Consider the following 26,012-nt stretch of genomic DNA (forward strand, 5'->3'; position numbering starts at 1 on the left):
AACACCTTCGCCAAAGCCAGTGCCTTCCCTTCTCTCCATCCTCAAGTCGCCTGCTGTTCACAGCAGGAGGTGGGGTCGGCTTATGTCCTGAGAAATAACTGGCTAAGTGCAAGGTGAAGAGCAACCTCAGAGGTAATGATAAGGAAGCCTCACTCTAAAAAAGCGCAATGTGGTTCATATTTAATACCACACTCTGAAGAGTAGAAAAATAAAATTTTATTGGTGTTCGTATATTACTAACTTCTCTATTTTGAGTGTATGTCATATAATGACTTGATAGTTACTAGTAGAGAACCATATGTAACTTGTGAATATATAAATGTCTGAATACCCTGAATGTGTTCTAATTTTGATGTTATCAAATAGTAATGCAAATTTGGAGTTCACTAGTTTAGCCAAGATAAGCAGACAGCATTTGTGAGATCCTGTAGAGATGTACATCACAGAGTAGATTGAAATTAATTGCAAAATCTTTTTTGTTAATATGACTGATAAAAAAAGAAAGGGCACAGGCACATGACCCACACACCACTGCCTGCACATGGCGAAACTGCTGACCAGGAGGGCTCAGACTAGATTGCTCCAGAGCTGGGCTGAGAGGCATGTTCTAAAGAGCAGTAAACCTGTTTGCAAATGAGCATTTTCCCACTTGACCTTTTTGTCATATAAATTAATTATAGCAAAGAGCGTGGCTGAACTGCAGGCAAACGCTTAGAGATCAACTGGCATCGATATTGAATACCTCTTCTGACTTTGAACCCCATTCAACAAATCATTACACTTTGGTGAATCTGCTTGTGCAAAGTCAGATCAGTAGTATTTCTCTTTTCTTTTTCAGGGAAATAGTATTGCATTAAAAATAGAAAATATGAAAGAGAGAGAGAGAGAGAGAGAGAGAGAGAGAGAGAGAGAGAGAGAGAGAGAGAGAGAGAGAGAAAGATGGTTTTGCTGATATTAGTCCTTGAATTTCTTTCCAGAGACACAAATCGAGCTAGTCATTTCTCTGCTGTGTCTCATGAGATAAGTCAAATCTTCAAATCTCCAAATCGAAAATGTGCCAAGAAAATAAGATAAAATAAAAGCAGTGCATTTCCTCGGGATTAATGAATGTTCAATACCATCATGACGGAACGTGTTATTGCTGATCCAGAAATGCCACAGTAAAGGCAGCAATTGGGTTTTCTTGCATTGTTTCCAGCGGTGAGAGTCATTTTACTTTTCATATCCCTATGTCTAATGCCCTCGGGAACTGAAAAATCACCAAAAGTACATATTTCCCTTTGTTTCCTGAAACATTTTTCATAAGAACTTTTCATTCTGTCAGTGATAGTGCCATCAGCGATGTCTTTGTCTTGAGATGTTTTTTGTTCTGCACAGTATTAAATACAAATGGAAACTATCTCCACACCTGAAGACAGAGGACAGCAGTACATTGGAATATTTCATAATTAGGTCAGTGATGAAGCTCCAAGGCAAGAACCCCACAGATTGCCAGCAGCTACCACTAGAGGCCGCCACCACCTGCCTGTGCACCGTTTTCAGGACAGCTGCCTGTCACCAATCCGGCCTTTGTTCCAGAAGGTGCTCCCATCCCAGAACTGCCCCTGTTCTACCTTATCCCTGCCCACTTCCCTGCAGCCAATGTAAAATTCTCTCAGAACAACATACATTGTTTGGGGTCACCAGCCAAATCCCTAACACATACCTCTTTAAAAAGCAGAGAGTTTATCTATAAAAGTAAAGTAACAGTCTAGGCTTAGAATTATAATGCACTCTAAAAAAAACAAACAAACAAACAAACAAAAAAACCTAGATTAAACATCTTTTTCTTCTGAGTTTAGATGCCTTTTTCTATGCTCTTTCATTCTTTAAGACAATAAGAATTACAGAAACTTAACGTGCTGTGGGGCAGGATATTTAGGGCAACATTGGGAAGGTTGAGCTGCTGTGCTATAGCTTAATATTTTATTTATATTTTATATTTATTATGCCAATGCCAGTGCTCTTCTCCTACTCCCAGCAGTTAGCCAGGGCACGGCTCCCACAGGGTGTGTTACCAAAGGCCCCCCTTTTCCTTAAATTATTTCTCCAAAGTGTCTGTGTTATCTCTGAAGTCCAACAAGAGGAGGTGTTTAGACTTTGAGCTAGCACAGATATCTAGCGGCTAGTCACTGATTGTTAAGTATAGGAATCAGGCAGACATTATATGAAGTAACACACAGCTATAGTACTGTTAATGAACTCTTAATTAAGAGTCAATTAGATCCCTCTGAGGAAAAATTAGGTGCCAAGTTATCATGATTTTCCGGGAGGAGGCAAGCAGATTACAGGGCCTGGAGCACCCGAGTGACAGCGGGAGCAGGACGTCCTTTTGACCTGAAGCATGAGCAGCACGTGCTGACGTTTTCCAAAGTAAAGTAAGGAGCTTAACAGCAAATCGATTACTGCTGAGATAAATTTTGATAAATTTGGGTGCTTTACACTTGTAACTTAAGCTAATATTCACCACCCATATGTGCCTGGAGGCCAACTTGTATTTTTATTTTTTTTTAAATCCCCAAAGCCCTAGGTGGTTTGGCTCAGTGGATAGAGCATCGGCCTGAGGACTGAAGGGTTCTGGGTTCAATTCTGGTCAAGGGCATGTGCCCAGGTTACAGGCTTGACCCCCAGTGCGGGGGCGTGCTGGAGGCAGCCGATCAATGATTGTCTCTCATCATTGATGTTTCTATCTCTCTTCACTCTCCCTTCCTGTCTGAAATCAATAATATATGTATATTTTTAAATTCCCAAATTTTTAGCTCAGTTATAAATTTAAAGACTATTTATAGCAGAAATGCAATTGATCGGTTCCAGAAATGGAGAATTCTGTGAGTGCCACTTCAGTCCTGGTCTCGGGCCTATCTCCTTTCTCAACAAAAGCCGCTCTGGAAGGAATCTTCCTGGGAATCTCTAAGGTGAGGGTTTGTCTATGTCCATGGAGGAAGGTTGAGGGACATTCCGTATCGTATGCCTGCAGAGGTATACAATTTGGTAAAGATCACCCATAGAATATTCTAGAGGCACAGAATATTTTAGAGGTAATCTACTGCACAGCTTTGCAAATGACAACACATTAAAGAATGAAATTAAAATACTAAAATCCATATTTATCTATTAACCTTATCATCCTTCTACATCACTATAGATAATAGATATCTATGTACCTACTGCTGAGCAACAAATTAGCCCAAACATAGAAGCTAACAATAACAACGTGTAATATCGCAGCCTGTTCCTGGGATTCTCACAGGGCATGGGTGAGCTGGGTGCTTCTGGCTCAAAAGCCAAGCTGTTCGTTGGGATGGAGTGTCATCTGAAAGCTCAACTGGAGCTTTCAGATGACACTCCAACTGCATTCGCATGGGGGTTGGCAGACCCAGGGCCTCTGGCTAGTGCCCACAGACTCTCTTCTTTCCATCCGGGCTCCTCCAAACTGCCACACATACCACTGCCATCAGCTGATTCAAGAGTCAAGAATTTGAGAGACAGAGAAAGACACCCCTTAAGGGTGTATATTTGTTAGGTGGGCGTTTGTGTTTTAAGACTTGAAGAGAGGAAAAACTAACGTGGCTTTTTAAGAACACTGCTGTTGGTGTCTAGAGACATTTCCACCTTTTTCTGTGACTTCTCATTCCCAGGCTTCCTGGAAAGACGTGCATGTGGAAAGAGCTCGACATATTGCAATCAGAGCTCTTCATCACGGCCTTCAGAAAGAAATTGCCTCTGCATTATGCAAATTGCCTTAATCAACTGCACAAGCAGGAGTGTGAACAAAACGTAAAGTGTTGCTGGAAATTCATCGATATGCATGTTACCCTATTCATCATTCTTATTGTTGGAGGAAGACCTATGAGGACCCAGGCTCTGTTCTTTGGTATTTACCTATGTGTTGTTGTTTGTATTATTGTGACTGTCAGGAAATTTGACAACAATGTACAGAAAGTCATGAAAAAAAAAAAAATAAGTGGGTGGAATGTTGTTTGTTGACTGACTATAAGAGCAGTTCGATAATTTTTATAGTTTTTTTGTTTTTGTTTTTTGTTTTTTAGTTTTATTCACAAAGAAATTGACATAACTTCCTGGATTTTTTTTTTATATTAAAGCAGAAACACACTTATGCAAACAAATTTTTTAAAAGGAAACATACTAAAACATCTATCTAAATATTAAAATGACTTTTGAAATCATGAAAAATATACTGACTAAAGACAAATAAGGGGAAACTATTTAGTTTTATTATTATACAAAAATAATTATTATACTTAGAAAAAAGAATTTTTCCTTAGTTTTATTTATTGTTCTCTCCAATTGAACAAGCACATGAAATGAAAACTGTTGTTTATGTAACAACTTCCCATTTTACAGGTGTTATATTATCTAAAAATATTCCCTGAAATAATATGTGGACGAAAAGAGCCACGTGCTAACCTGGCTAGCTCAGGGGGGAGGCCTGCATGGCAGCCTTGCAAACTGAGAGAACTAAAGTAACCACAAAGGATGGTCTGACATTAACATTTCTTTAAAACTAAAAAGCAGTTTATGGTGGGTAGTATGTCCTAGGCCAGTATCTTTCCTGACAAAGGTCAACCTTTACATTAACTTAGCCTGTCTGTTACCTTTTTACATTAGGATAAAATACAGTTGGAATGTCAAAGTCATTTTCCTTTTCCCAGAGTCCTCAGGGCACAGGCCCCCTCTGCGGAGACCACACCCCCCTCCTTGTTATTGAGCTAAGGGCTGGCTGTTAACTGTCCTGCACCACCTAAGTAAGAGAGTGTGTGTCTGTCATTTTACTCTATCCAATCCCAGAAGTTCCCCTGCCCTTTGCTCTCTCCCGCCTCCCTCACCCATCACCCGTGGATTTCATGTGACCTACCCGAGTCTCCTCTTTGGATTGTCATGTATAAAACAAGGTCCAATACTGCCATTCTCCAGAGCACTGTCTCAATCCCTTGAGATTCTGCTTCCTGGCATTTGTTCATAGTTGCATTCAAATAAACCCACAAAAGTTCTTCCCTTAACAAATGATTATACCTAACCTTTCATTTTAACCACCCCCCCTCCATCCATCTATTTTTTATGAGAGCAATTTATTTTTTTCTGAATTTTACATGTTGATCTTTTCCAATTACTTTTACTTTATAATTTTTCATACAAAAGCCTTATTTTATATATTTTTTTAAAAAAAGCAGAATTGGCCGAAACCGGTTTGGCTCAGTGGTAGAGCGTCGGTCTGCAGACTAAAAAGTCCCTGCTTCGATTCCGGTCAAGGGCATGTACATTGGTTGCGGGCACATCCCCGGTAGGGGGTGTGCAAGAGGCAGCTGGTTGATGTTTCTCTCTCGTTGACATTTCTAGCTCTCTATCTCTCTCCTTTCTTCTCTATAAAATATCAATAATATATATATATATATATATTTTTTAAAAAAGCAGAATTGTCAGAAGTGTGTATTTTCTTCCAAAGCTATTGTAGGTACTTAGTCCTTTTCATGGAGACAGCTTCATACTTTGTTTTGTTTTCCTGTAGGTGTCATCTAATTGGCCCACAGCACCTTATTAGGTCGAACACGTTTAGAATTTCCATGGGGAGGCAGAATACTCGATATGGACTTGGAAGTTGAAAAAGGTCGCACACGTTCTTGTCCCCGAGAGAGAATTCTAATTGCATTTACAATTCTGACAGATGTAGTCGGAGAGAATGGGAGCTTGCCAGCAACATCCCTACGCGCTGCCGTAATGAGAGGGAAGGATGAAAGGGTCAAGAGCTAGAAGTTGGAGTAGAGGAGAAGAGTGAGGCTGAGGACGAGTTATTAATTGCCCACGGGTTTCTGAGTAGCTGACTTACCCTGTTACTTTTCCCAGGGTCACGCACTGCATACATAACACAACCCTTTCTCCGCTGGGCAAAAGCTTTCAAATATATTTCTCTCATGTAGTCACCATCACGGGCTGTGATTGCAGCTTATGTATGACACGGACTGACAGTAAATTCAGACGCGGGGCCCTTGGTCAGCAAGTTTTGTCCAGACCTCAGCACTCTGCGAATTACCTGTGCATCTGAAAATTATTACTATTGGGTGTACTTCTGGGAAGTTTGTTCTTTCTATAGTTTTTGATAAACTATTAGACCTGGAAATAGTCTTTCCCCCCCAAGTTTGGGGTTTAAATGGATTATTTCAATAACCAATACAATAGAGCAAATACTAGAGTAGATGAGATATTTTTGAATTAACATTTGATACTGTAAAATATAAGCAGACACATAAATATTTTCTCGCTCTTCTTGAATTTTTTTCAGACAATGCGGTGATTTAGAAAGAGAAGAAATGGCAATGTAAGATAGAAAGATCCCAGACTTATAAAGCAGCAGTTAGGAAATACTGTCTTCTTTCAGTTTGTTCATATGTAGAACATCATTTCTGATAAAGATCAATTTGGATTCTGAATAATTTAGAAATTGAATCAGAAGAGACATGATTAAAACACTGTTATTGACTTCCTCATTCAGCAATTTGCAATTATCCAGAGGCATTTAGCAAGTCTACCTATTTTTCAGGATTGTCTGAAGGTGACTGTAGCAGCGATGGTCCACCTTTTTCATATCAGGACACACGTAACTGGTTATTAAAATCCGCAGTACACACACACACAAAAATGTACTTTTTGTGGATTTGACAAAAAAAATAGGAATACTGTTGATTCACTCACACCGGATGGCTATTGTAGTATTGGCTGTTGTCATTTTTTATTTGAAAAGCTAAGGGAAAAGCTAGAGTAAACAGTCCGCATTGCAAGTTTGAAAAATGCTTGTGGCACAACAGTGGGCATGTCGCAGCCCATGGTGAAGAACTGCTGCATTAGGCCCGAGGTCGGCGAACTGTGGCTCATGAGCCACATGAGGCTCTTTGGCCTCTTGAGTGTGGCTCTTCCACAAAATACCATGGCCTGGGCGAGTCTATTTTGAAGAAGTGGCGTTAGAAGAAGTTTAAGTTTAAAAAATTTGGCTCTCAAAAGCAATTTCAATCATTGTACTGTTATATTTGGCTCTGTTGACTAATGAGTTTGGCTCTGTTGACTAATGTGCTATGCCCTTAAATTTAGGAGAAAACCACTTCACATATGAATAAACCTCACTCTGTACAACAGAAATGGTTTATATTTATTTATATGCCTTTGAACATTGCATTCTTAGAGCAAAGATTTAGAAAACTTTAACCTTGCTCAGAAGCAATTGTTACTAAAGCCCATGCCAAGTATAGCTACTTGGGGCACATTAGTAACAAACTCTCAAATAATAATAATAATAAAATGCTTTTAAAATATAAACTATGAAAAATTCATCAAATAGAGACAGTGTGAAGAACCTTATCTCTATATTCAAGGACCTGTATACTAAGGGATAGCTAATAATAAGAAATAAAAAAATAAATAAATTTCCCTAAGTTAACCTATAGTTATATTGTTACTAGAAGACCAGTGTATGATTTTATTCCAGAGCTGGGGGGTGGGAGGGGGTGTTCTTCAGCCTGGTTTTTGCCCTCTGGCAATCTCAAGGCCTGTGGGGATCAGGCCTACACCAGCAGCCGGACATCCCCCAAGGGATGTAGCAGTGCACCAAGAGTCAGGCAGACAGGGAGGAACCTGAGCCCAGGCCAGGTGTTGTGCTGCTCGCCCTCATCCCAGCCTGCAGCGCCTGCCACCACCATTCAGTAACACTACCACAGAGTTGGGAGAGCTCCCACCACTACCACAGCTGTGCTCACCAGCTGTGAGCCCGGCTTCTGGCTGAGCTACACTCCCCCTGTGGGAGCACACTGACTACCAGGGGGCAGCTCCTGTGTTGAGTGCCTGCCCCCTGGTGGTCAGTGCATGTTATAGTGACAGGTCAACCAGTCATTTAGGCTTTTACATATATAGATTATACTAATCTTCCAAGACCGTTTTTTATGGTTACTAATAAGTCTAATTGTTATATGGAAGAAAATGGCAAAAATGGGCAATTTTATAAAAAATATAAGAAAATGAAACTTACTCTTTTACTTAATACTTTACATCGAATCCTATCTAATAAAGAGGGAATATGCAAATTAACCATCACACCATCACAAAAGATGGCAGCTTCCATAGTGGAGAAGGAGGGTTTCCTTAACACAAGATAGATGCACCCACAGCAGAGGTATTGTTTCCATAACACAAGATGGCTGCACCCACAGTGGAGGCTCAGTTCCCATACCAAGCCTTAACAAGCAATCAGCAGGGACCTGGGGCTGCGCCGCCTGCCTCGTGGGTCTTGTCAGGGTACCTCAGGCTGTGCCCCCATCCCCAGCACTAGTCTGGGGGATCTGAGGGTATGATCCCTGCCCAGCATGCACAGGGGGAGCTAAGGCTGCACCCCCTGCCAGGTGCCAGGGCTTGACCCTATACTGCACCCCCCACCCTGCAGGGCTTGACAGGGGACCTCAGGCTGTGCACTCTGCCTGGCACTGAGCCAGGGGAACTGAGGCTGTGACCCGTCCAGCAGGGCTTGACAAGGATGGGGCCGGCTGCGTCTGGATCTTGCCCCATGGGGGTGGGGCTAGCTGGGTCTAGGTCTTGGGTGATTTTGAGATGCCACGGGTGGGTGGGGACTTGACTTGGTCCCGTTGCATGCACCAGACTCTGACAGGAGGAAGATTTTTATATATATATTTTACTGATTTTTTTTTTTTCATCTCTTGATCTTCTATTATAGAGAAAGGGAAAAATAGCAATATTAAAATATTTCATCTAATTAATCCCCTTTTAATGTGCACAAATTTTGTGTACTGGGCCACTAGTACTTTATAAAATATTACTATAGCAAATACTTTACTGTACCAATTTAAAATTTTATCTATTTTCAGGAATAGCAAAATACAACAATAGAACAGAATAAAGAACGGCAGACAAGGCAAAATGCACTTGGACCCTTCAGAGTTTTTCAGTTGAGTCGGGGAATTAAACTGATATAAGACATATTAACAGGAGGAAAGCATACAGATTTATAGTTTATGAGACATAGGAGCCTTTGTAAAAAATGCAGAGTAAAAGAAATAGTGAAAACTATTGTATATGCTTTTATATTGCCTTGAAAAAAAGAGAGGCGATTGTGGGAAATAACTAAACTGCAGAGAGAGGCTTTAAGAAGATAAGAATTATTTAACAAGGTCTATTTGGACAGAATTCCCCTGTTGGTGACACATCATTGAAGAATATTTCTTTTCTCTTGTCTACAGAGAGGACATATTTCACATAGGCGTTTTTATCTCATTTTGGAGAAGAACAGGGGAGAACTGAATGCCCTTCTTAAATCTGCTCTTTCCAACTGCCTTTGCTGAAATGATCCTGAGGACAAGGTGGCATTTTACGGGCAGCCTCTTCTGTCACCCTTAAGAACCAAAGGCAGACAGAGAGAGAGATGAAAACGCCATGTGAGAAATACAAAGTGAGAACACTAAATAAATAATGGAATACATAATACAAATTTTTAAATGTTGATTCTCCTAATAATGAGATGGTATTTTAGTCATTATTTCATGGCCTATGTAAAAACATTTTCTAGTTGAAATAAAGGCTTAAATATTAACACCAAAATCTCAAAGTGATGAAGGATTTCTTTAACACAATACAAAACCCATAAACTAAATTTTTTAAAAAAATAAATCAATTTGAGCCCGACCTGCCTGGGCCAGTGGTTGAGCGTTAACCTATGAACCAAGGAGGTGATGGTTCAATTCCCAGTCAGGATCCATGCCTAGGTTAAGGGCTTCCAAAAATGTTCTGTACCTAAGAATAAGTGTAACTAATGAATAATATGCAAACACTTCTCCCCTCAAAAACTATAAAACTTAGCTGAAAGAAATGAAGGAATCTTTATAAAATTCGAGATAGATTAATTTCAAGGATTAGAAACTTAATAGTTACTATATAAATTTCACCAAAATACAATCACACAGAAGATACCAAGAGGTTTTTAAAATTGAGTAGTCAATTATAAATTGTATATGAAGAAGCAAAGGATGTTGAATAAACAGCTTTCAAAAAGAAAATTACAATGCAAAGATTTATACTATGTCATTAAAGTCTTATTATCAAGTTGCAATAATAATCAAACCAGTGTGGTATTTTTGGAATGAAACTGGGAGCCTGGAAGTTCCCAGATTCACATACACAGTACAAGATTTTTTAGACGAAAGTATCAGAATGATTGAATGAAAATAGGCAACTTTCTTTTTCATATCAAATGCTGCTGGAACACTTGGTAACTGTAAATATAAAATGAATTCTGCTTTCACACAGTATTATTTTTAGATGGAAAATAGATGCAAATAATAATAGTTATAATCATGCAATTCATACCATATACATTATCATGGTCTTGGGGAAAACAAGTATTTCTTACGATAGAAGTACTCTGGCAGACAGAATAACTGCCCCTCAACATGGACAAGCTCTCATCCCTCCAGTCTGTGAATATGTTACTCCACATGAAAAGGAGTGATTAAGAATCTCGAGATGGAAATATTATGGTGGATTATCTTGCTGAACCCACAGTAATCACAGGACCTTTATAAGAAGGGTGGAAAAGGTTCTGACAAAGGTGATGGGACAGAAGAAATGTGAAACATTATGCACTCCTAAAAGTCAATAATAGAAAGACAAACAAACCAACAGAAATAAACACTACACCAGCACTTGCTCGAGATTTTGGCTAAGTTTAAAGACAGACAGCACCAAGCAGTGATGAAGATAGAGTGCTACTGGCCTTGTAACTCACTTCTGGTATGAGTATGAAAGGTACAACTTCTCCAGGACACTGGCGGTTGTGGCCATAAAATACATCCAAAACTTTAACAATTTTTGTGAGTTTATTTCAGCCAAACTGATGGCAGGAAGCAAAACTGTAGCTGCTTGAGAAAATGCTCTGGCAAATGGACAGCTTTGTGCCTGATATATACATCGCAATCCAAAGAGAAGGCGTCAATGGGTTACATGGAATCCACTGGTGACAGATGAAGGAGGCTGAAGAGAGCACAGAAGGGTGAGGGGAAATCTCTGAGATTGGATAAAGAGGAAAATGGTAGACACATACTTCTTTATATAGGTGGGTACAGGATGATTCACAGTTAATAGCGAGCATGGTAACAACAGCTAAGACATTTGTGGTCTCAGCCCTGGAGTGGTGGTTGTGCCCTGAGGGGTCCTGAGCAAGGGACGTTCACTTGACATTCCAAAAGTATGTTATGGACGATGCAAAAAGGCAATAGATGGGCTCAATTAAGTCTTGTAAAGATTGATTTTTGTCAGGGAAGATTCTAGCCTAGCACATGGCTGCCTGTCAAGACCTACGTTTAGTTAGAAAGTTTTAATTTCAGATGAACTCCAGTTATTAATAACAGGGAAGGAGCAGAGGGAAGGCCAAATAGTATAGGCATGCCTTTGGGGCAGCTTCCCCAGGAATCTCCAACTTACACTCCCCGGGAGGACAATGGAGGGGCAATAGAGGCATGCCCAGTAATTTGGGGTGACTAAGGAAGGTGATTTTTGTCAGTCACACATGGGAACAGAGGTCATGGGCAAGAATGGGAGTGGTCACAGCAAGCATGCAAAGATTTGGACTTGATGGTGTGAGCATCTGTCAAAACTCACTCGTATTAAGATACATTTAATCACCATAGTTATTTAAAGACAGAAAAAGAAGGTGCTTCTTAGAAAAGTGTCTTTGAAATTGGTTAGGTTAGGAAAGTGATGCATTTTATTATAAATCCTGTATTAGTCTTATTTTTAAATATTTCATATTTATAATTAAAAGAGAAAAGACATATACAAAGTGTAGTATTAAAGTAAGTTAAGCAAAACAAATGAAATTCTGTAGGCAGATCTGGTAAGCTTAAACATACACACACACACACACACACACACACACACACACACACACACACACTCTACCAGGAATAATTGATTTACAATTCTACATTTTTATCCTCTCGCTTTCCTGAGCATTGGGCCTTTGCCCTGAACTACCCTTGGCATCCAACTGTTTAGAAGATTAAAATTTGTTACAGATGAAATCAAAGAAGAAATGCTCAAGCAATATTAACTTTTTGACATTCCAATTGGATTATGCACAAGACAATAGCTTTGCAAGTGAGGCTATTATCTTAAGAAAGGATTTTCTAAATTCATTTATTGTTCTTTACCCTAGCAACAAACTGTGCTAGAGACAACTCAAATAACTGTGTTTCCATAGGCAAGGTGAGGATGCAGGATTCACCTGTGTCAGCTACACCAAAAGGACAGAGGAGGAGCACAAGGAGTAGCACCCAGCTGCTCCCCCAGCTGGAAGGTGCTGGGGCAGTGGTCAGCAAACTCATTAGTCAACAGAGCCAAATATCCACAGTACAAGGATTAAAATTTCTTTTGAGAGCCAAATTTTTTAAACTTAAACTTCTTCTAATGCCACTTCTTCAAAATATAGACTCGCTCAGGCCATGGTATTTTGTGGAAGAGCCACATTCAAGGGGCCAAAGAGCTGCATGTGGCTCGTGAGCCACAGTTTGCTTACCACAGTGCTGGGGGAAAGGAAGAGAGAGAATTCAGTAATGCACATGCTGGTTCTGAGGACAAAGAGAGGTGCCATTGGCCCTGCAGTCCACTTAGTCCCTAAAAGGGGGCCCCTCCCTTCAGGACCAGCAGCTACCGTGTTTCCCCGAAAATAAGACATCCTCCGAAAATAAGACCTAGCGCATGGAAAGATAATACATCCCCTGAAAATAAGACCTAGTGCAACTTTGGGAGAAAAAATTAATATAAGACACTGTCTTATTTTTGGGGAAACAGGGTATTACCTGGTCATAGCAATTTTGCAGCACAGGGGGTTCCAACAGAGGTAGGCTCTAAGGCTCAACTTCCTGAGCTGCCTCTGATTCTTTTGTAGATAGAGATGTTATCAGGGGATTTGGGTTGTCATCTTCCCCATGGTGTGCTGGGGGTACAGTCCTTATGATATCTTGAGAAAAAGAAGATTCTGAGACTTGTGCAGGAGGATGAGTGGTTTTTACTTGGATGGAATTACATCCCTAAGTTTCCAAAGTCCCACTCCCCTTAATCCAGTCCTGGGAGAAGTGTAGATAGCTTTCATGAATAATAGTTATTTTGAGGATGACATGGGATTAGCATATTAATACAGATAATAAAGCATATAGATGTATTGACCCTCAGGAGGATTACTAGTACAAGTTTATTGACACATCTGTAAATTATATGATAAATGTTAATAATCAAATAATAAAGTTTTCCATCTAAAAGGCATTATTGTTTAAAGTTGTCACATATGTAAGCTGGATAAAGAAAGGAAATGAGAGGGTAGAAGATTTCAGTTTATAAAGTAGAATATCCTTTAGATTACCTGCAATAGAATGGTATTTCTCATGAAGTAAGAAGCTCCCAGTCACAGTTAAAGGCTGGCAATCAGAGTTATTACAATTATTCAATATAATAAAAACATAGTATGCAAATTGTTCCCTTGACCAGTAGTTTGACTAGGAGTTCTATCACAGGGCAGGGCCAGCTTGGGGGAGGGAGGGAGTACCCAGGTGGAAGCTGGAAGCTACTAGGAACCTTATCAGTGCACTAATTTTATGCACTAGGCCTCTAGTATGCTATATTAGCATAAATCATGCTGTATTAACAAATAATCACTATAAATCTCTGAGTTTACAACAGAAAACAGATATTTCTCCCCTTTCCTCATACCCTGCTTTCCCCCAACCCCACCCCTACCCTCACCCCCACCCCCACTTTCCCATGAGTAGCCTGTGAATGAAGCAGCATGTCTATCCTGGGTGAGCTGCAATTCTGTTTCACATTTTCCTCATTCTTGGAACCAGTGAATGGAGCAGCCTCCTTCTGAGGCACTGTTTTTCCACAGCCAATGAGCAAGAGAACATGGCAACACAACTCAACACTTCTGCAAGCTTCTAATCAGCAATGAGTCATAGTACTGAGTATTGCTTCTCACAACGCATTAGGCAAAGCAGCCCCTGGCAAAGCCTGAGGTCAGTGTGTGTTAGGGACAGGTAGGGTTGAGGAATGGGGGAGGATGCATATGTCCCCAAAGAGAAGGCAGTAAATATTTGATAAATATTACAGCTCCCAGGATAACCAAATACAGATATCTGTGGATTGGGTAGAACTAGAAAGCGCTCAGTATACTTGCACCATTAACATTCTAGTGCTTTTATGGAGACTTAGTTCATTTATTTATAAAGTAGTAATAATATTGCCGCACCATTTCTGTGGATCAAATGAGATGAATCTTGTAGATGTAGCTATTGGTACTAGATTTTCTAAATTCCTAAACTTTTCTAATTTCCTCAAACAATAGTTCTAAGATATAATCTAAAGTATTTGTAGATAAACATAAAAAGTAGCATATTGTCTTGAAATTTGTAGTTAACTATTTTACTAAACATTTATTATTACTTTTTAATATATTCTCTATTAAAACATTCAAACTATAAGATGATAAAACATATAACATTAATAAAATCCATATATGAACTTGATAAAATGATTTAAATACCTATTGGGAAGTCTAGTAAATTCTAAGTGCCCTGCTTTTGACCAATTCATCAGAATTTGTATTTGAAATGGATCAGTATTATGATGCATATTGAATATGAATAAATAAAAGTATAATGATGTTAAGTGGCCAAAAAACCATATGTCATATCAAAGATATTGTCCTTGGAGTCTCAAAACTATATTAAACAGTGAATTTTAATTTCTGAATATGGCTTTCTTTTAATTGATTTAATAATAACCACATTCAACATCACTGGACAAAAGATGGTGTGGTACCCAAAAGCAATATGTAGGTTTTGAAATGGAACACCATTTAATAACTGGCTGGGTGTCTTTTGCCTGATTTTATGTTGCCTCCTACTTCCATGTCCTTGTGGCACTCTAAACATGGAATGAAATGTAGATAAATTACTTTAGGAACTAAAAAATGGAATCTCTTTTGGAGAAATATGTTTCACATATATATCTAGGGAGGCATTTAGGTACTTTATTGTCAGAATTAAGACAATTTAATAAATAATAAAGTTAAAAGCTAAATTTAATTTATAAATGAGAAAATTGATTGCAGATATATATATATATATATATATATATATATATATAGTAAAAAAATGAAAAATTCTATGTGGATAAACTGTATTTGTCACTCAAATTAATAGAATAGTAGAACATTTAAAAGTTATTATTGGGAATTTTGTTGACATTTCAGAGGAAAATAGGGAGGTATGCTTTACTTATATAAATACTTTGATTTTCTGCTTTTCTGATGAAATAAATTGTTATTCAATCAGCAATGCCTTTTCAATCTGTTATCTGATTATATAGTCTTTACATGAGCAAAACTGAATGCAATTTCTCCAACATTCACTAGAGTATAACCCCAAACTTACAATTTTACAGCCTTGATAAATTACTGAGAGAACTAATATTAAATAAAAATCATTTAATTAGTGAACTCACGTCTACCTCCACATAATCTATATTAACTTATTAAGTTCATCACTAAATAGCTATACAACTGGAAAAATACCAAACACTAACGCAGAAGGCCACAAAGTGCCATGACTGAGTAGAAATCCACACTAGTGCACATCTTTTTTCAAAGTCAATATAAATTTAACTTATACGGACAAACGTCATCAGCTGGAGTTAAAGATAAATAAAATATTTTGTTATGAGCTTATTCTGAGAAGAATGCCCCAATTTCATTAAACGCAAGGACCTCCCTTTCCTTCCACCCTGAGCAGAGGCATGTTGCCTTCAATTGTCTGACAGGCCTTTTTGTGTGTGTGTGTGTGTGTGTGTGTATATGCGTGTGTGTGTGTGTGTGTGTGTGTGTGTGTGTGTGTGTGTGTGAGATCCCCAGAAAATAGCCTGTCATTTGTAATAATGCTCCCTAATTCCACAAGGAATATTTTTGAAATATTATAGACTTTTATACCCAGTGTTCATTTTTCTTTATAAACCTTGAGTCATACTTGATTACTCCCTCATCAAATTCAGTGTCATCAGGTTTCCTTGATTCCAGTAGTGAAATATCTATCATTCTGTCCTGTCAGTTCCTACCTCATTTGCTCCATTGAGGTCCTCACTGTATTTTGTCACAGCTGTAGTAACTTCTTTACTAGTCCCCAGATCCCTTGTATTGCCAAATTTCAAACTCGCATGTAATAAAAAAAAAAAGCCACATAAGTGCTAAAAACAAAACTATCATGGCATATGTCTCAGATAGATTTTGTTCTAAATATCTACCAGGTAATAATATATTTCTTTGCACTTCATCACAGCTAGTATTCCATCATCATCATCATCATCATCATCACCAGGCTCATCATAATTAAATATTTTGTAAGTCTACCTTCTTAGCTCCTAACTCACTTTTCAGAGTCCAGAGTGCTAACCCTTACACGATGGAACCCTAAATCACTTTTCAAACCATGAGGCTTTAAGCCCTTCATTTTAATCATTTGTTAACAATGGTCTTCTGCACTGGGTGAGGTTTCATGCTCTGTGTTGGGTGTCAAGGTCTGTGTTGAGTTCTTCAGCCACAGAGAAAAAAACAAACAAGCAAACAAACAAAAAACCCAACTGTCCCTCATGAAATAGACAGACATACACGCAAATAAAAATGTAACAATGCAATTGATGGGGGACGGGCACAGACACCAGAAGCTCTGAGCCTGAAGACCATTGGCAGTTTCTGAAACAGAGCCAAGTCAGAGAAGGACAGGAAAAGAGCACCGTTCAAGTGCCCAGGAAAGGGTGGCACAAATGTTTCCTTAGAAAAATAGAGGAATTAATTTTTCTTACTTCCACAGGACTCCTAAAACCACCATCCTCCAAGTGCATTCATCAGCAGATGACTTCAGATTTATGACTTAGATTTTTTCAAAAGTTCTCATGAAGAATCAGAACAGTGCTGATTTCACAAGATTCCAACTCCTAGAGTTAATTGGTTGATCAAAAGGGTCCACAAAAGTCTATCTTTATCCAGGAAAACATCTCACAACCAGGAGATATGGACTGTGAGAGGGCTAAACTGAGGAAGCTAGCTGCCCTTTTATAAAAATATAGTTTTAAAATGAGGTAAGTGTGATGAAATAGTAATTAAAAATAAGAAAGTAACAAAAATAAGAAAGCAAACACTGCTAATCAACAGATATTTTTTCTTACCATATATTCAAAAAATTTAGAGTGATATTAAATTTGATACCAGGAAAATTAAGAATTTTAATTTCCTTTGACTATACTCAGATATTTCATTTAGTCACTGCTGTTTCTTATGAATATAGTAGGAAAAAAATCAAACAAGTAAACATAATTTTTAATGATATTCCATTTTGCTGCATAATTTATCACTCAAAAGTGATTAGTGTGAAATAAGAAAACCCTTTTTATAGTACTAAAGGGAATGTGGCCAATTTTAAGGTAATCCTTATAAAAACCTAAGAGGAACATGTTATTAAACCTAGCCAAAAGAGGAAAATATGAGTTCATCTAAGTTGAGTAGTCTTCCCTAAACTTAACATTTAATAGTTAAGTATGGATTTAGAGTGGGTTTGACCCATGTTTTGACACAGGGCTGCCACCTATCTGTAATACATTTTTAATGAAATTTATAAAAAGTTGCCTCCTCTGACTGAAAAATTATAACAATGCCCTTTTTTTGGAGGGTTGGAGTATACCTTTCAGTTCCTGCAGTGATGTTTTGTTGCCTGAATTTTAGCCCCAGTAGCCACCCCTCTTGATTCCCTTGTGGCCTTAGTTACCATAGCCAGCGGCCCATTATCCCACTCTACTACCATCATTATCCTCTTGAAAGTTTTTTTTTAATAAAAGTACAATAAACAATATTTGAAAGCGACCTGTGTACCACCACTCTGAAATAAAAATGTGAGCATGAGAACATTTTTAAAAAGCAAAATGTTATTACAAATAAATGTGAGGTCTCTTGGTTTCCTTCCACAGCACAATTTCCTTTCCATAGGAAACTCTTATTGTACATTTGGTGTGAATTTTTTCTATTTAGTTTTTAGGACAAGAAAAAATTCTAGCCAGAAACCAGAGAGGAATCATAAGAATAATAGAAGATTTGTTCATGAAATGAAGTCTATATATACATACAAGGCCAGTGACTGTAATACCATAATGACCAAAATAACCGGTTGCTATGACACCCACTGCAGCCAGCAAACTGACCCAATGGGAAGTGGAACCGGCCAGCCAACTGTCCCTCAACCTCTCCCCCAAGCTGGCCCCACCCCTAATCAGCCCACCCTACCCCACCCCACCCCGATCAGCCCTCAGTTCCTATTCCCTGGTGAGCCCTGCTCCTAATCGATCCCACCCCAATAGGGAGTGGGGCCTGCCAGCCAACCTTTTGCAGCCCCTCTCTCAGCTCAGCCCCACCCCAGATCATCCTCCCTACCCCTGATGGGCCCACCACCTGTGGCCCCTCCCCCTGACCCCACCCCCAATGGGCCCTCACCACCTCTATCAGCCCAGGGCCCCACCCCCAACCAGCTCCACCCCCAGTAAGCCCCACCCCCACTTTGATCAGGGGCAGGGCCAGCTGGCCAACCACCCATGGCCCCTTCCCCAGTTCGCTGTTCCCCCAATCACCCCACCACCACCACCACATTCTGGTCAGCCCACAGCTCCTCTGCCCAGCCAGCCCAGTCCTGATCAGGCCCTGATCATGATGGGTTGGCCAGCCCACCTCACACCATCTCCTCCTACCAACAGGCCCAGCACCAATCCACCCTTATTGGGGCCAGGCCAGACAGACCCTGCCCATGCACGAATTCATGCACTGGGCTTCTATTATAGTATCATATAATACAAGCTTCAAAAAAGAGAGTGAGAAACTCAGTGTCTGGGGCATTATTGGTGCTTCTAAAAAAAGTGTATTCTCCCAGAAAACCCTTCTACACTCAGTCCCTAAGGACCTCTGGCTTATCTGAGTCCAGCACCTTCCATTCAGTACAGGAGACCAGGTACTTACTGGAACGTTATGGAAACAACTGTTTTCTTGTTATTAATGATTATAAACATACAAATTGTTCTCAAAGTTCAAATTTAGACTTTTTGCATGATTTATTATCACTGACATTTGTAAAAGCATTATAATCTGACACATTTTGCAGATGGCTCCTAATTTTTACTTTCCAAAAATTGTCATTTGAATGAAAACATGTACATATTAATTTGCCACACAGACTCAAAATATGCTCCTGACTGTATATGTATAATTGCTCTTGTTTTTATGTTTATAAGTATCTCTAAGTGTAGAGTTTTATAATTTATAAATAAGTTCACCCCAAGCCATCGCATTTGGCCCTCGTGCTAAGCCTGAATGGTTATCACTATTGTCTGAATGCCTGTTACCTGCCTCCCTTCACATACATACTCAGAATCACTTGTTAAAATCCTTCCCCCCCACTCCCACCCGACAAACCAAATGATGTTAGGAAGTAGGGCCCCTGGGTGGTATTTAAATCTGGAGAGTGGAACCTTCTTGAAAGGGATCAGTGCCAATTCAGGGACTTGGGAGATGTCCCTGGCCCTGACCTTGCCCCTCTGTGTGGGCACAGCAAGAAGTCTGCAACCCTGAAGCAGCTCTCACATCTTAAATCACCAGGTGATGACACCAGCATCATCCCCATCTCAAACTTCCAGCCTCCCAAACTGTGAGACATGAAGCACCAAGGGCCATCATCCACGCTTGTGCTATATAGTAGCCCACGTGAACCGAGCCCCCTGGTACTTTCAGAAATTCTTGACCATTTCTATCGATAAGGAGATTGCCATTGTGAGCAATTAGACACCCTGCCCCACATGTAGCACAACCCGCCACTCCACGGCTCCCTTCTAACCACCAGCAACAAGCATCTTCCTGTGTTCTCTCCCCAAACTGAGACTCTCTCCCTCCTTCCAGCTCTGCCTTTACATCACACAACAATCCACCAGAGAGGTGACAACTGCAGCCAGAATTGGCTGCTAACAAGTCTCATTGCCTACCCGAGGGCTTGCTAGCGTGGAGGTAGATGACGAAGGGTTCTGTTGCCATATTCAGTGTCATCCTTACCTGTTTCCAAAGCCAGCCGGTCATTCCTGGGAGAGGGGGCCCCTCTTGACAGGGAGAGATATGCTTTCGAATAATCCCCAGGACAAGCTGGTGCTGGAATGGCCATGGGGGATGAGAGGGGAGGGGGTCAGGGAGGGGAAGAGAGAGACCTGGGCTAGGGAGGGATGAAGGGTTGTTTACTAAGAGCAGAGATGCCAGAATCAGGTGCAACACGCATTGAACAGTGGGGACACGTGTTCCATTAACAAGATTTACTGACAGGCTCCATCTGTGTCTTCTCACCAAACAAGGTCACTCAGTCGGAGACCAGGGAGCCTAATGAGGGGAGTGCCAGGTCTCTGGGGTGATAATGGAGGCTCACTCTGACTGACGCCTCAGGCACTGGCAATATTTTCAGTTCCAGAAAATAAAACAAGGTATAAGGAAAGGTCATCATTCTCATTGCACCGATCCACCTTGAAAAATAGCTATGCATGTACCAGCGTGCTGAACAGGTCTGTGCAGGTTTTTTCCTGAGGTTTCAAGTTATCTTTCTATTCTTCCAATTGGTTCTTAGAGTCTTAAAACTTTACCTGAACACTAAATGTAAATATATTTTAGGTTAAGGGGTCTCTGTCACTGCCTTAAAAAAATATGTCTGAGAAAGGAAATGCCTACAGAATACTAACGGGCTGATTGCCTTTGAGGGACTGGGTGTTGCACGTTATTAGCTCTTTCTTTGCAGAGAAATCCTCACCAAAAAAATGCCCTGTGCTTTGGATATCATGGTATTTCTTAAACTTGGTCATTAGGTGTTCATCACCATCGCCTTTAAATAGCTTTCTGATTTAGACAAATAGTTTATCCTCTGAGCCTCAATGTCCTTAAATGGGAAAAGTGTATTTTTGAAAATAAGTAATAGTGGAGGTTTCTTCCAATGAAAATTTTCTCCAGGTTCATTAGCTATGTATGACCGCATGTACTTTCAAATGAATTTCAGTACACCTCTCTTCATTCACATTTTACATAGTCTTAGCTTATTTCACAATAACTTCATGATATTAGAATACAGCCTTGTTTTTTTTATTATCCTTGTGCTTTATCCCCATGCTACCCACCATCTCTTATTTATATATATCTTTGTCAAAACTTGAAGCATTTAGCTTCAACTTCCTTTCTTGATTCCAAACCTACCTAATAATAGAGTAATATGCAAATCAACCACCACTCCATTACACTAGCCACACCGACCAGCCACACCCATCAACCAATCAGAGTGAGTACGCAAATTAACCCAACAAAGATGGTGGTAACTTTGCATACGGAGGGAGGAGTGAAGACTGAAGAAGGCATTGAAGGAAGAGGAAGAGAAAGTGGAAAGCAAGGCAGCTGTGGCTGCTGGAGGGAAAGCACTGACAGTGCGTGCAGGGTGGGGCGGGGCAGAGCGCGCAGCAGCATGTGTAGCCCCAGAGGTGGTGGCAGCGGACACAGATGTGGAGGCAGTGGAAGCGGCGGGTGCAGCGGGTCAGGCATGCGGGCCAAGGCGAACTGCAGTGGTGGCAGGGAGCATAGGCATGTAGAAGGTGGTGGAGGTAGCCATGGGCATGGTGGGGTGGGCGGACCGCCACCCCCACCTCTCCAGCCAATCCCGCCCACCCTGCCCTGCCCACCACAGTGGGAGATGTGGGGAGGGCGGAAGAGGTGGGGGTGGCAGAAGGGAAGCCCCCAGGAAGTCTTACAGGAATATTCCTGCAACAGGTGCCTAGTTTTATTATAAAAAACAATAAAACTCTCCTGATCTCTTACTTCATCTCTCCTCATATACAGCAAAAGATCACCATGATGTCATTGGCACAGATCAATTTTTGCCACATTTGCTGTAATAAAAGATTACTAACAGTTCATCTTCAATGGAATGGGAAGATGGGGTTTGCACGAAGACTGGACCATGGGTGAACCAGATCCATTTAAAAAAACACCTAGATTTGTGAATTTGCTGACCTACAGCAATTCAATTGAATAGATGGCGCTCTAGGACAATTTTAAATATTTTACTCAACTACTACTATTGCAAAGCTACTGTATGTCAAGTGCTTTGCAAGGGAATCAAAAAAGACAATTAGTTCAAATTATGACATTTGAATCTGAGGTAACCTTCCATAATTTAGATAAATATATTCATCTATAACAAAGCATAGAGTTTGAATAGACATATGAATTGTAATTTTTACCTGTTTTTTAAACTATCACCCTGATATTGTGGAGCTACTTATGTGATATTGGACATGCTTTTTAAGATGCACTAAATTGTAGTTGGAGGCAAACTCTTAGACCAGCAACATGTTGTGTGAGGGGATTCAGTGGTTACATTACTCAACTCTGGTTTTCTCCCTTGATTCCTCTTATTTGATGATTTTTTTAATTTGGCTCCCACTCCAAACCTTCATTTTTGAATTGGCCACATCAAATTTGGCAGTTCAGCCCTACCAGGGCAGAGGTAAGGAGCAAAGCTTATTAGCAAAACCCATTCTCAAATTACGTTCACAAGTCATTTATATAGCATTTTACGCTTGGTAGTCAAAGCACACAGGACGGCACCTAGTAATTGTATCATTAATACAATAAAGGTTGTGTGCCTGGGTGAAATGTCATACTACATAATGAGGAGGGCAGTCATTGTCTCTAAAATCGCATCCCATTTGTATTGTGGCAAACTATCCCCTCAAAACATTTCCCCATGGTCACATTTTAAAGGCTATGTCAAACTTTGGGTATTACTCTCACCCAGATCTATTTGTTATTGTCCTAATGACTTCAGTCTTGGCCTAGATCATCTGCAGGCCTGATCCCAGTGGTCTGGGTGACTTCCCCGGGGACATGGCAAGAATTTACACAGTAATTATGTAATGTCAGTGCGTGTTCTCATGGCAGCTCATCACTCCATCACCACAGACACGGTCAGAATCACTACAGGAAAGTGAAGATGGACATGTTTGATTCTGTAGGGTTTGTCATGACTTCTCCTGGTTATGTCAGCAATATGCATTTTAAATATGTGGGGCGTAGAAAAGTATAAGAAGCAAACAAATGTGGCAACTTTGGATATTTTAGTTTGTTTCCTTTAAGAGCCCTCTGTGATTTAAAAACAGCGAATACTAGTACTGCTAAAATGACCAGAAAGGAGTGAAGAAAGTTGGAACAAGGAGAGAAAAGAGCATAAAGAGTACTGCTCCAGGTAAATGGGCTTGAACATGCTGAAGACCTTGGGGATAGCTTAGGGCTGTGGTCGGCAAACCATGGCTCAGGAGCCATATACGGCTCTTTGGTGTGGCTCTTCCACAAAATACCATGGTCTGGGCGAGTCTATTTTGGAGAAGTGGCATTAGAAAAAGTTTAAGTTAAAAAAAAATTGGCTCTCAAAAGACATTTCAGTCGTTGTACTGTTGATGTTTGGCTCTGTTGACTAATGAGTTTGCAGACCAATGGTTAGGGTAAAGCTAGCTGACCTACCCATACAGAACTATCCCCTCTGTAGAGAAGAGTATGGTGCACATCGACATGAGTCTCTGATATCTAAACACTCTGTGCCCAGTGCCACAGGGATGGCCACGTGGGTGTAGGCAGAATGCTGGCCTCCCCAAAAAGGTCCTTGTTCTAATTCCTGGGTCCTGTGAACACACTGGGTTACACAGCAAAGGGGAATTAAGGTTGCTAATCAGCTGATCTTGAGGTGGGGAGAGGGACGTGGATTATCTGGTGGACCCAATGCAATCACAAGGCCCTTATGTGAGTGGAAGAAGGCCGCAGACGGGAGAGAGAGAGAGAGAGAGAGAGAGAGAGAGAGAGAGAGAGAGAGAGAGAGAGGGAGAAAGTGAGTCAGAGCGATGGGATGGAAGGCAGACTTCCCTGGCCATGGCTGGTTTTGGAAATGAAGGGGACAAACAGGTCAAGAAAAGCAGAACTTGGAAGAGGTAAGAAAACAACGTTCCTCTAAATCCTGCAGAAGGGAGCCTGGCCCTGCTGACATTGATTTTAGAGTAGTGGTATCCATTTAAGACAGCTCACCACTAAAAGTGTAAAACGATACATGTGTGCTGTTTGAAGCCACTGCTGTGTAATTCGATAGAGCAGCAACAGGAAACGAATACAACAGGCCTCTCCCCTTGCTCTCCCGCTTTCCAATTATCGAATCTTATTTCAGACCTCTGACAAACATCCAGCCCTCGGGCCAGGTTCCAGGCAGACCGCAATTCCTGGGAGATAACCCCATGCATCGCTCACAGCTCTGCCCGTTTACCTCTGCTGTGGTGGCCCACCTCGGAAGTGAAAAGGTGGAATTTAAAAAAAAAAAAAAAGTGCATTCAATTAAATATCCCTGAATCTTTCTAGGGTTTATCGCACATATTTTTCTTTTTATTAAATATATTTTAATTTATTTCAGCGAGGAAGGGAGAGGAAGAGAGAGAGCTAGAAACATCAATGATGAGAGAGAATCATTGATTGGCTGCCTCCTACATGCCCTTTACTGGGGGTGGAGCTTGCAATCTGGGCATGTGTCCTTGACCAGAATCAAACTTGGGACCCTTCAGTCCACAGGCAGACGCTCTACCCACTGAGTCAAACTGGCTAGGGCTTCACACAGATTTTTCCATTCATGTTCCTTACAAGGACATCCAAAGTCCCTGCTCTTTCCTGCAAATTAGGTGCAGCAAGCACAATGTGTCAATAGAGTGAAGTTTGTAGATGTTCAAAGAATGTAGAGACAATCAAGATCTCTGTAATGGAGGACAGATTTCACATAGCTCTGGGATAACCTACAGAATGTGAACTGCTCTCTTTTCCATGTGAATGCGATGGGGATTGACACAATGTATTCACCAGATCAACAGATGCTTGCCGAGTTCCAAAAGCTGTGACGGTCTGCTCCAGGGCAGACATCACATCAAGACAGCAGCTATGATGGTAATGACCCCTTGATTACACTCTCAAGGGTCAGATGTCATTCTCCATTAGCCATCTAGCTTTCTCAATGGTCATCTGGTGAACGAATCAGACTATTATGAGGACCAGAACCCCTAGGAGGGTGTCACTGACCTCTACAATCCCAACCAGGAGGTAGCATTACTTGTAACTTAAACTGGCTAATGGTGGATGGGGAAGAAGGATTGGGAAGACTTTCAGACCTTACACATGACCGTCTTACCAAGGAGGCTTTTATTCCATACTAGAGGCCCAGTGTAGAAAATTCATGCACTCAGAGGGCCAGGAGGTGGGAGGCTCAGCCTGGACTGCACCCTCTCGCAGTCCAGGAGCCCACAGGGATGTCTGACTACCACATAGGTGGGAAAGGCTCCCACCACCGCCACTGTACTTGCCAGCCATGAACCTGTCTTCTGGGCTCCTGGCTGAGCTGTGCTCCCCACGTGGGAATGCACTGACCACCAGGGGGCAGCTCCTGCATTGAGGATCTGCCTCTGGTGGTCAGTGTGTGTCATAGTGACCAGTCATTCTGCCATTCAGTCGATTTGCATATTAGCCTTTTATTATATAGGATACCATATAACTTATGTAAATATTCTACATCTCTATCCTGATAATGTTCTCAAGATCAGGAAAATGACCATGGGGGCATGGGAGGAAGTGGGGTCTTTGGAACTATTGGATAATCAGTGATTTTTTTTTTAACCAGAAATCAATTTAATGAGGTCTTCTTATATGCCTACTTCCCAAGTAAAGGTGTGTGAAGACCACTCTAAATTTCTGGTATCTTATTATTTTATACTCCATATCCATAATCAACATT

The sequence above is a fragment of the Pipistrellus hanaki genome, assembly GCF_964339955.1.
Source record: "Pipistrellus hanaki genome assembly, chromosome: 8".
NCBI lineage: Eukaryota > Metazoa > Chordata > Mammalia > Chiroptera > Vespertilionidae > Pipistrellus > Pipistrellus hanaki.